A 12,460-nucleotide genomic window follows, 5' to 3' on the forward strand; every position below is an offset into this window, starting at 1 on the left:
TGCACAAGGGCTTTCTCTAGTTGCGGTGAGCAGGGACTAATCTTTGTTACAGTGCTCAGGCTTCTCATTGTGGTGGCTTCTCATTGCTGAGCTCTAGATGCACGGGCTTCAGTAGTTGCAGCACGCAGGCTCAGCAGTTGAGGCTTGCAAGGCCTAGAGCATGAGTACTTGTGGCACACAGGCTTGGTTGCTCTGCAGCGTGTGGAATCTTCCCGGATCAGGGATTGAATCTGTGTCCCCTGAAGTGGCAGGCGAATTCCCATCCTCTGTACGACCAGGAAAATCCAGCTAATGACTTTTAACATATTTTCATGTTGTCATATGTATATCCTCTTTGGTGAAATGCCTCTTCAATGTCTTTTGCCCATTTTTCTAATGCTGTTGAGTTTTCAGAGTTTTTTAAAAAATATATTCCATATATTAGTCCTTTGGAATATTTGGACTATCTTCTTCCATTCTGTAGCTTCTCTTTTCATGTTCTTAATTGGATCTTTCACAGGGCAAAAGGTTTTCATTTTGGTGAAGCCCAACTTAACCAATTTTTTCTTTTATGGATCCTGCTTTTGATGTCAAATCTAAGAATGCCTTGCCTACCCGAGATCCCAATGATTTTCTCATAAAAGTTTTATAGTTTTATTTTTAAATACCTGATCTATTTTTAGTTAATGTTTGTATAAGGCATGAGACTTAGATTGAGTTTCATTTTTTGCTGATGGATGACCAGGTGCTCCATCATTTGTTAAAAAGTCTATGTTTCTTCCATTGGGTTGCCTTTACACCTCTATCAAAACTCAGTTGGGTGTATTTATGCAGGTCTAGTTCTGGGTTCTCTATTTTATTTCATTGGTCTATGTGTCTGTCCCTCTACCAATATCACACAGTCCTGATTACTATAACATTATAATAAGTTTTAAAATCGTATAGACTGATTCTCTCCACTTTATTCTTGTTCAAAGTTGTTTTAGCTATTCTAGTTACTTTGTTTTTCTATGTAATTATGGAATAATCTTGTTTAGATCTATAAGAAATTTTGTTTAGATTTTGATAAGTTAGGTAGGTTTAGTTGCTCAGTCGTGTCCAACTCTTGCGACCCTGGGGACTGTAGCCTACCAGGCTCTTCTGTCCATAGGATTTCCCAGGCAAGAATACTGGAGTACATTGCCATTTCCTTCTGCATTAAAACTGTGTATCAGTTTGGGAGAGGATTGACTTCTTTACTATGTTGAGTCTTCTAAGCCATGAACTTGTGTTTAGATATGTGATTTATTTTATAAGCATTTTGTAATTTTTAGCATTTAAGTCCTGTATGTGTTTTTTTCTTTTTTTTTAAATTAAATTAAATTTTATTTTATTTTTAAACTTTACATAATTGTATTAGTTTTGCCAAATATCAAAATGAATCCACCACAGGTATACATGTTTTGTTGTTAGTTAGTTGCTAAGTCGTGTCCGACTCTTTTGTGACCCTATGGACTTTAGCCCACCAGGCTCCTCTGTCCATGAGATTTCCTAGGAAGAATACTGGAGTGGGTTGTCATTTCCTTCTCCAGGGGATCTTCTCGATCCAGGGATCAACCTCCATCTCCTGCACTGGCAGGTAAATTCTCTACTGCTGAGCCACTAGGGAAGCCCTTATTATTAGAATTACACCTACACATTTAATTAATTTTTGAGCAATTATAAATTGTATTTTATTTAAATTTTGGTACTTTGGTGTAGATGTTTTCATTACTATTAGATTGGTGCAAATTTAATTACAGTTTTGGACCATGAATTTTAAATCATTATAACTAGACTAGGAACCATTAAATCAACACATTTTTTTGCCAATAAGAAATACATTTGCTTTTTCCTATAGCGTGAAAATCCATGTTTCGGGATTTGATGAATTCTTGGAAAGCATGTTCTGCCTCCTGCTGGTTGTGGAAGTGTTTTCCCTGCAAAAAGTTGTCAAGATTCTTGAAGAAGTGGTAGTTGGTTGGCAAGAAGTCAGGTGAATATGGCAGATGAGGCAAAACTTTGTAGCCCAATTCGTTCAACTTGTGAAGCATTGGTTGTGTGATGGGCAGTCAGGCATTGTTGTGGAGAAGAATTGGGCCCTTTCTGTTGACCAATGCTGGCTGCAGGCATTGTAGTTTCCAGTGCATCTCATTGATTTGCTGAACATACTTCTCAGATATTAATGGTTTCACTGGGATTCAGAAAGCTGTAGTGGATCAAACAGGCAGCAGACCACCTAAGAGTGATGATGACCTTTTTTTTGGTGAAGTTTGGCTTTGCGAAGTGCTTTGGAGCTTCTTCTCAGTCCAACCACTCAGCTGGTCTTCGCCCATTGTCATATAAAATCCACTTTTCATCACACATCACAATCCGATTGAGAAATGGCTTGTTGTTGCGTAGAATAAGAGAAGACACTTCAAAATGATTATTTTTTTGATTTGTGGTCAGCTCATGAGGCACCCACTTACTGAGTGTTTTCACCTTTCCAATTTGTTTCAAATGCTGGACGACTGTAGAATAGTTGACATTGAGTTCTTCTGGAACTTTTCGTATATTAATATTATATAGAAATTCAGTGGATTTTTATGTATTTATCTTGTATACTTAAATTTTGCTGAACTTGTAAGGCATCTATAGTAGATCCCTTGGAACTTTCTGCATAGACAGTCATGTTGTCTGCAAATAGCGACAGTTTTATTTCCTCTTTTCACGTCTGTATACCTTTTTTTTTTTTTTGGTCTTATTGCACTGGCTAGAATTTCCAGCACCATGATAAATAAGACTGGTTCAGAGTAGATATCCTTGCCTTGTTCCTGATCTTAGGAGGAAACCATCTAGTTTCTTACATTAAGTATGATGTCAGCTGAGGGGATTTTGTAGATTTCTTTATCAAGTTGAGGAAGTTCCTCTATATTTTTAGTTTTTCTGAGATTTTTTTTTTCTTATGAATAGTGTTGGATTTTATCAAATTCTTTTTCTGCATCTATTGATATGATTATGTGATTTTTCTTCTTTAGCTTGTTTGTATGGACGATGTTTGACTGCTGCAGAGTAGTTGTTGTCTAAAAGTTTTCTGTCTTACTAGGCTGTCCCTTTCCAAATCTTTTAGATAGAGAGTTCAGTCTTTTCTAATGGATTTTTGTGTTTGTGCCCATTGTAGTTTTGGGGATGCCAGTTTACTCATATTTAAGCCTTTTTTATATTGCTGAAAGAACTTTTAACATGCATTTTGACTAAATAAACTCTCTTTACTGATAAAATGAACATCTCTACCCTCTTCCAAATCAAAACAAGAACTTCAGAATGCTTTAACTCCACTGAAACCCCACACCTCTGCATTTGTACTTTTTACTGTTGTCTAGTATTTACTTCCCTCTTATCCAAATCATATATTGTTAATATTGTTTCATACAGCCAATGCTTGTTTGACTTTGACCACATATTTTCTGATTTCCTTCCCAGTCATGGGTTCCTTTTTCTTCTTTCTTCAGTTTGTTGTTGTTGAGTTGCCAATTTGTGTCCGACTGTTTGTGACCCCATGGACTATAACCCTCCAGGCTGCTATGTCCATAGGATTTTCCAGGCAAGAATGCTGAAATGGGTTGCCATTTCCTTCTCTAGGGGATCTTCCCAACCCAGGGATAGAACCCCTATCTCCTACATTCACAGGCAGTTTCTTAAGTTTATTCATTAGAATTTCCTTTGATGAAGGTCTTTTGGTAAAACTTCAAATTTTTTTTTAATTTAAATTTTTTCTGTTATTTTAGCCACACTAGGTCTTTGTTGTGGTGTGTGGACTCTTCATTGCGGTGCACAGGCTTTCTCTAGTTGCAGTGCTCTGGCTTCCCTTGTTGCAGAGTATGGTCTCTAGAATACATGGGCTCAGTAGTTGTGGTGCACGGGCTTCTTTAGTTGTGGCAACAGGCTTAGTTGTCCCACAGCATGTGGGATCTTAGTTTCTTGACCAGGGATCAAACCTGTGTCCCCTGCATTGGAAGGTAGATTCTTACTCACTGGACCACCAGGGAAGTCCCTCTAATTTTCATTTGTCTGAAAATGTTTTTATTTTGCTGTATGTAGTTTTTGACAGATAGTTTTGCTGGTTACATAATTCCAGATTGACAATTATTTTCTCTCAGCACTTTGAAAATATTATTTTATTTTCTTCTGGCTTTTATTGTTGCTTTTGAGATGCCTCCTGTCAGTTTTTTTTTATATATATATAATAATCTATCTTTTCTCTCTGGCTGCTTTAAGTTTTTTTTTTTTTTAATATTTGACAGCAATGTATTTAGATTTGTGTGAGGTATTAAAATATATATATATATATATATTGATTTCTGTCTCAGTTCCTGGCACAGAGCTACTGAATCCCTTGTAATTTCCTAAGTGATAAAAATACTGGGAGCATCTTTTGTTCTATTTCTGTCTTTGACCCTATCCCTGACACAGGGCTCCTAAAACCCTGGTAAATTCTTAAGTGATCAGAGCAAGGAGGAGCATCTTTTGTTCTGCTGAGGTGATTCTGGGTGAGTTCTTGCATGGTTCCTGCATGGGACTAATCTCCAGAAAGACCAAGCCATAATAAAAATCTTGAGATTTTCAGCTCCCTCCATATTATCCAGAGAGGGAAGAGGGGCTGGCAATGGAGTTAATGATGGATCATGCCCAAAAAACTTATGGAAGCCTCCATAAAATCTCAATAGTAGGGGGTTCAGAGAGCTCCAGGGTTGGTAAAACACATCCATACTGGGAGGATGACATATCCCAGCTCCACAGGAACAGGTGTTCCTCCATTTAGGACCCTCCCAGACCTTGCCATGTGTATCTCTTTTGTCTGGCTGTTCATCTGTAGCCTTTATATTCTTTAATAGACTGGTAAATATAAGTGTTTCCCTGATTCTGTGAATTGTTATAGCAAATTAAACAAGCCTAAGGAGGGGGGTTGTAGGAACCTCTGATTTGTATCAATAACTAAATTGAATGGAAGTTGTGGGTAACCTGGAGACTTACTACTTATAATTGGCATCTGAAGTGGGGTAGGAACAGTCTTGTGGGACTGAGCCCTTAACTTATGGAACCTGACAGTATCTCCAGGAAATAGTATTAGAATCAAATTTAAAATTATAGGATACACAGCTAGTGTTACAGAGAATTGGTTGACGTCACATTTGGTGATTGGAGCATCAGGAGTGAAGTGTTCTTTGTGAGTAGGGTGTCTATGTAAAGGAAAGGAGAAACAGGAGGGAAGAAAGAGGTTTTTCCCAACATGGGAGGTAGACTTAACTGAGGTTCAAAACTCAGAAATCTTGAGTTTTCCTTTACAGTTTGGAATTTCTTTTTTTTTTTAATCCTGTTTATGGTTTATGCTTTTAGAATTTGAGGCTTTATAACTTCCACAATTTCTGAAAATTTTTCTGCTAATATCTCTTTGAATGTTCATTACTGACAACTGCAAAAACACTCAGGGCTGTTGAAGCATCAACATTTGATTAGTGTTCTGCTATCAACTTCTTTTTGTTTTTGACCTCTGGAGATTTTTCTGTTCTCTTGTGGGCTGAGTTTTGTTACACATCAGAAAGATTAGATAAATCTACAGAGGGCATCCCTAGTGGTTCAGTGGTAAAGAACCCGCCTGCCAGTGCAGGAGACAGGAGTTTGATTCTTGGGTCAGGAAGATCCCCTGGAGAATGAATTGGCAACCCATTCCAGTATTCTTACCTGGGAAATCCCATGGACGGAGGAGCCTGGTAGGCTACAGTTCATGGGGTCACAAAGAATTGGACACAACTTAATGGCTAAGCAACAATAACAACAAAACCTACAGAATTTCTAGTTATTATGTAGCAGGAGATTTCTAAAAGAGATCTAGTCCCCCAGATTCCTGGAAATGAAATTTCACGAAGATCTCTCCATCCCTTTATTTGTCTCTAAGATTGTATATATGACTTTATTCTAGGTAACATTTAAGAGTTAAAATAAAGACCCTGATGCTGGGAAAGATTGAAGGCAGCAGGAGAAGGAGACGACAGAGGATGAGATGGTTGGATGGTATCACCGACTCGATGGACATGAGTTTGAGCAAGCTCCAGGAGTTGGTGATGGACAGGGAAGCCTGGCGTGCTGCAGTCCATGGAGTTGGAAACAGTCAGACATGACTGAGCAACTGAACATTGAGAGTTATATTTGAAGACAATTGAGAATATGGGGCTGGAGGCCAGTGACCTGCATGGTCCCATGAAACTGAGCCGTGAGGTTGAGGGCTTCAGAGAGGTGGTAAGGAGTAAGGTGAGTAAAGTTTGCCTCTGTCTTTCTCTCTCTCTCTTTTTTTTTTTTTTAACCTTTGCTAGCTGCCTAAGTATTGAGCACATTTTAAAAGGTTTTAGCCTCAATTTCATCATCTGTCCATTGAGAATCAGTTCAGTTCAGTTCAGTTGCTCAGTCGTGTCTGACTCTTTGCGACCCCATAAACTGCAGCACGCCAGGCCTCCCTGTCCATCACCAACTCCCAGAGTCCACCCAAACTCATGTCCATTGAGTTGGTGATGCCATCCAGCCATCTCATCCTCTGTCTTCCCCTTCTCCTCCTGCCCTCAATCCCTCCCAGCATCAGAGTCTTTTCCAATGAGTCAGTTCTTCATATGAGGTGGCCAAAGTACCAGAGTTTCAGCTTTAGCATCAGTCCTTCCAAAGAACATCCAGGACTGGTCTCCTTTAGAATGGACTGGTTGGATCTCCTTGCAGTCCAAGGGACTCTCAAGAGTCTTCTCCAATGCCACAGTTCAAAAGCATCAATTCTTCGGTGCTCAGCTTTCTTCACAGTCCAACTCTCACAGCCATACATGACCACTGGAAAAACCACAGCCCTGACTAGATGGACCTTCGTGGCAAAGTAATGTCTGTGCTTTTTAATAGGCTATCTAGGTTGGTCATAACTTTCCTTCCAAGGAGTAAGCGTCTTTTAATTTCATGGCTGCAGTCACCATCTGCAGTGATTTTGGAGCCCCAAAAAATAAAGTATGACACTGTTTCCTCTGTTTCCCCATCTATTTCCCATGAAGTAATGGGACAAGATGCCATGATCTTACATTGAGAATAATAGCTCCAATTATTTAAGGCTGTTGTAGAATTAAATGAGATGACATGTATAAAATATTTGGCTCAGTGCATGGCACAAAAGTATGTTCAAGGAACCCTAGTTCCTCTCTTCCTCATCAGTAACATCATTTTCTTTTTCCCAGTCTCCATTTGCCAACCAGCATTTAGGCAAAATGGGACTAGAACTGAGTGGAAGAGATACTAGGTAGTGTTTGGCAAAGTAACAGTGGCGGAAGTGTAACTAGGAGAAGAGGAAAGCCCCAGTGATATGGGAAAGAAAATAGAAATATTGACTTCCACCCCAATGACTCAGCCATTCATATATAATTTGGAAACATGGAATCAAAGACCACCTCCCTCTGCATCACATGCAATAGTTTTGTCATTCTGTTTATAAACAATGTTTCAATCTCATGCAGTTGTACCTTATCCATGATTCTAAGAAAAGAGGCATCAAAGGGAAAAAGGAGAGAATGGGAAAGAAAAGAGTATAGACTTAAATCACAACTAAGAAGAAATAGGATGTAATTCCTATTGCTAAGAATAATGGAGTGTAGATTTGATGGTATAAAAGTGCTTTCTGGAATTTTATTAATTGGGAAAATATGTTTTCAAAGGAATAACTTGTCATCTGCGAATTATTGACTTTTAGTTTAGATAAAAGGCCCTAACCTAAGTGACAGGCAAAATAAATGAAAACAAAATATATATCTATTTAGCATGATATGAACTGTAGTTTTAATACTGAGGATTAGAAGTAGAGTTTCAATCTCAATTCTTAATTTATGAGTTATCACTCTCGAGTTTATCACTCTAGGTGATAGAGTTAGATTTTATGGTAATTTATATAGGCTTGCTTCATGGTTTAGTCTTAATTATATATTACTGATCCTAATTCAAATGTCAGAGTCTTAGATTAAGAACCCAAAGAGAATTTAAATTATGGGCTTCTTCTGTTTTTTTCTGATTTACCAATTGCAGTAAAGCATGGATTATAGCCTTGCTATTCTCTGGAAGACCATGACTAATACCAGAAATAATAATAATTGTTACCACCCCTAAATCAAGAGAAACAGCATAAATGTAGTAACTGATTTGGGATGTGGATAGGAAATTTATTTCTTTTGGAGTGAGAGTGAAAAATAGGCAATTTGCCTGTGGTTTAGGGGAAAAGATATAGGAATGCTTTTGTGATAATCAGTCAATAGTTATTCAAGGGAGACTTTGAGAGAAGAGCAGTTATTTTGGAAACTCTCGGACTGATGTGGGGAGCTGTATGTAATTCAGAGGAAGTCAGAATGCAGGTCAATTGGCTAGTTTATATCTTTTTAGTACATCACTCAAAAAAGTCAGGATCATTGTTTTAAAATCTATATTTACTAATATGACTTCTTAACTATAAAACAATTATCTGAAATATCAGTATTAGGAGTATTAATATATTTAGTTAGAGTTGTGATCTGTTGAATATAGTATATAATGAAGATTGTTATTCTTAACTGTGTGAGAACTTTTTATAATTTATTATGCAAAAGAGAGTTGAATCTTAAGAGCACTGGACTAATGTGCTCCTAGTCAATGAACCTCTAGGCCTTTCCTGCCGTATACCTTAGTCAAGCCTCAGAAAAAAAATCTTTCTCATTTCTCTTTCTAGCCCTTCTCTTAGTAGGGCACTCTGTCACTTTTCCTAAAGGCTTCAAAGCTGTGATATTGGCGGGACCGAGGGTGAAATTCCTTTGTAATCTAATTAAAAGCCATTTACAGATACATAGACTAATTGACAGAGTTCAGCCTGAGTGGATAGGTGTCTCTCATTCATCAGTGATTGATTTAGAGAAACTGAAACCAGTAAATTCGTTTAGTGTGATACAAACAGCAACCTCATTTTCTATGTTTAAATTGTTGTTATTTTTATTTTATTATTATTTTCAGTAAGTAAGTAAGTAAGTGTTAGTCGCTCAGTCGTGCCCGACTCTTTGTGACCCCATGGACTGCAGCCCACCAGGCTTCTCTGTCCATGAGATTTTCCAGGCAAGGATACTGGAGTGCGTTGCCATTTCATTCTGCAGAGGATCTTCCCAACCCAGGGATCGAACCAGGGTCTCCTGTACTGCAGGCAGATTCTTTACTGACTGAGCTACAAGGGAAGCCCCTTTTATTATTTTTAAATAGTTATATATTTATTCATTTGATTGTGCTGAGTCTTATTTATGGTACACAGGATCTTTGATCTTCGTTGTTTTGTACCTTAGGGTGGCTGTCAGCCTTAAATGTGATAATACATGTAAAACATTTATCACAGTATCTTGGTATATAGTGAATACTCTGTAAAAGTTAGCTATTATTGTTCTATGCTAGAGTGATAAATGACATCAAAGGGTTAATAAGCTGATATCTATGATCAGCATTTTGTTGATCTCAACAAACACTATTTTGATAAAATGACATACCTCAATGAGAAGAATACCACCATTTTAACCAGTAAGTTTGGAATAGTATAGTGATAATTTAATTTATTAATTATTTTATGGACATTAACCAGCTAGCTGCCAGTAAGTGGCATGTCTAAACATACCCGACTTTGTGCATTGTTCTTCTTCTAACAAAACAATTCCTCTAATGAGCCATACAGACTCCATCAGAGAGGTCTGAAGGGGGATGGTACATTTAGGAAAATACTAGTAATGGTGCACAACTGAGCTTTCATAGTGGAACAATATGTGAGGCAGTATTAGCTAAGTAATCCTATTACCAGAATCTCTAACATTCTACTGTTTTTGATTTAGTCATTCTATCTGTGATATTTTGAGTAAAACATGTTATTTATTATCTTAGTGTTAATCACATTTTCCTCTAAGATATATAGTTGAAAATTCTATAGCATTTATTTTCTTGGGCTCCAAAATCACTGTGAACAGTAACTGCAGCCATGAAATTAAAAGACACTTGCTTCTTGGAGGAAAAGCTATGACAAACCTAGACAGTGTATTAAAAAGCAGAGACACCACTTTGCTGACAAAGGTCCATCTAGTCAAAGCTATGGTTTTTCCAGTAGTCATGTACAGATGTGAGAGTTGGACCATAAAGAAGGCTGAGCACCAAAAAATGATGCTATCGAACTGTGGTGTTGGAGAAGACTCTTTTAGAGTCTCTTGGACAGCAAGGAGGTCAAGCCAGTCAATCCTAAAGGAAATCAACTCTGAATATTCATTGGAAGGACTGATGCTGAAGCTGAAGCTCCAATACTTTGGCCACTTGATGTGAAGAACCGACTCACTGGAAAAGACCCTGATGCTGGGAAAGATTGAGGGCAGGAGGAGAAGGGGACAACAGAGGATGAAATGGTTGGATGGTATTTCATAGATAGACATGAGTTTGGGCAAGCTCTGGGAGTTGGTGATGGACAGGGAAGCCTGGCGTGCTACAGTCCATGGGCTCGCAAAGAGTCGGACACAACTGAGAGACTGAACAACACAATAGCATTTATAATTTGCAATTTAAAAAACTAACCAGGTAACGAAATCCTTTGCAGGGCAATGTGGCTCCTAATTTGGTAGGGCAAATCAATGAAAAAAAAAAAAGAATTCCTTGTTTACTGCTTTACAGTAAACCTTTCAGAAACTTAGCAAGTGTGTTCCATTAGGATTACCTATATAAACATTTAATGCCATAGTGTATGATTATAGAGGAAACCAGAGAATATATTCTTCTTCCAATACTTAGATTATAGCTTGTGTGTTGCAGCCAGAAATAGAGTAAGGGGTTGTTACGGAGAGTGCTTCTTCGGAAATTCCCGGAGGCACGCATTTAGCTTCCTTCTCCCCAGGGCTAGAAACGTCTGTCCTTTTGCCAGCTGCTCTGTTCAGTTGTCAGGGCTATTTTGGGCTGCAGTGGGTTGATTCCAGTGGGGAAACGGCTGTATATCTCTGCTTTTTGAAATGTCCTGTATAAATGTATTATAAAAACCTTGGGGGTGGAAATCTTAGTCTTTCTGAAACAGCTTTTATTTGAATTCTGGGGCCAGGTTGTAAACTTTAGAAACCTGCAGAACTTAGTAAAGAAACCAATTGTTTATTAATTTTGAACACCTACTGTGAAATGGGTATCAGAGCAGCTTATCCAACAAGGGAATGGTGTGGACAATTTGCAGAAAACATTGGGAATCTCCAGATAGCCTGATGGGTGAGGGCAGATTATGGGGTGTGAGTGGAATGATAGTACAGTCCATTGGATTGGTAGCTCATTACCCAAAGAGATTTATTAATGGGATCCTAGAGGGATCCCTGTTCTCACCAGCAGGGCTCTGCTTAAGCTCCATCATGTGTTAAACATTTTCATCAACAACCTGGATGGAAATAGAAAGCATGCTTGCCTCATTTAAGTATTTCATAAAGATGAATGCCATGCATTCACAATCATAATACAAAAAGAGCTTGGCCCACTGGGTTAAAATGATGAAATCTGGCAAGAATGCATTGATAGGTCTATACTTAGGAATGGCGATGTATTATTAATTGGCAGAATAGTTATTCACACTTATATGTATTTTTTTTTTTTACTATGTATGATTTTGGGCAAGTGACTTAACCTTGTTTGAGTTCCAGCTTCCTCATCTGTAAATATTTGCTCATGATAAAAGAAAGCAAACAAAATCCAGTAGTGCAAAGAGATATACAATGACGTGGAAGTTTTCCAGACCTCCAGTTCCCCAGTCCTTTTCTCCATACATTAAAAAACAGAGATAGCATGTGTGTGTATGTAAAACTTCCTTTTTAAAAAATGTATAACATGTATAGTATTTTCTCCCATGATTTTCCCACTTAATGTATCTTTTTTTTCCCCACTTAATGTATCTTGTAGGTAGTCCCATGTTAGCACATATATAACTACACCATTTTCCCCCTGTGATTTATTTATCTAGCATACAGATTAAAAGCATAGATTCTGAAGCCATACTACCTGGGTTCAAGTCCCAGCTCTTCTATTTACTGGCTGTGTGACCTTGGGCAATTTACATAACCTCTCTGTGCCTGCAGGAGACACAGTACCTAGGACCTATTCTAGTTTTAAGAATCAATGAAAATGTTTTAAATTTAATTTCATCTAACATCAGAAGAAAAGTGATTATAAAACTAATGAATATACAATAATGAATCCAGGCTGCATTATATTTGTCTTTATATACCAAAGCAGTTGGAAAATATAATTGTCAACACTTTCTTATGGTGGAGGTGTCCCACAATAGCCAAAGTGCTCAGGGCCCATGGAAATCATAATGTGACCCTGTGTGCCTCGGTTTCATCACATTGTGAAATACAGATAAAAAGAGTCCTTATTGTGTAGCGTTGTTATGAAAAACATT

This window comes from Bos grunniens, chromosome X, assembly GCF_055505025.1.
Source record: "Bos grunniens cultivar Pamir isolate PY7600 chromosome X, Bosgru_T2T1.0, whole genome shotgun sequence".
Taxonomy (NCBI): Eukaryota; Metazoa; Chordata; class Mammalia; order Artiodactyla; family Bovidae; genus Bos; species Bos grunniens.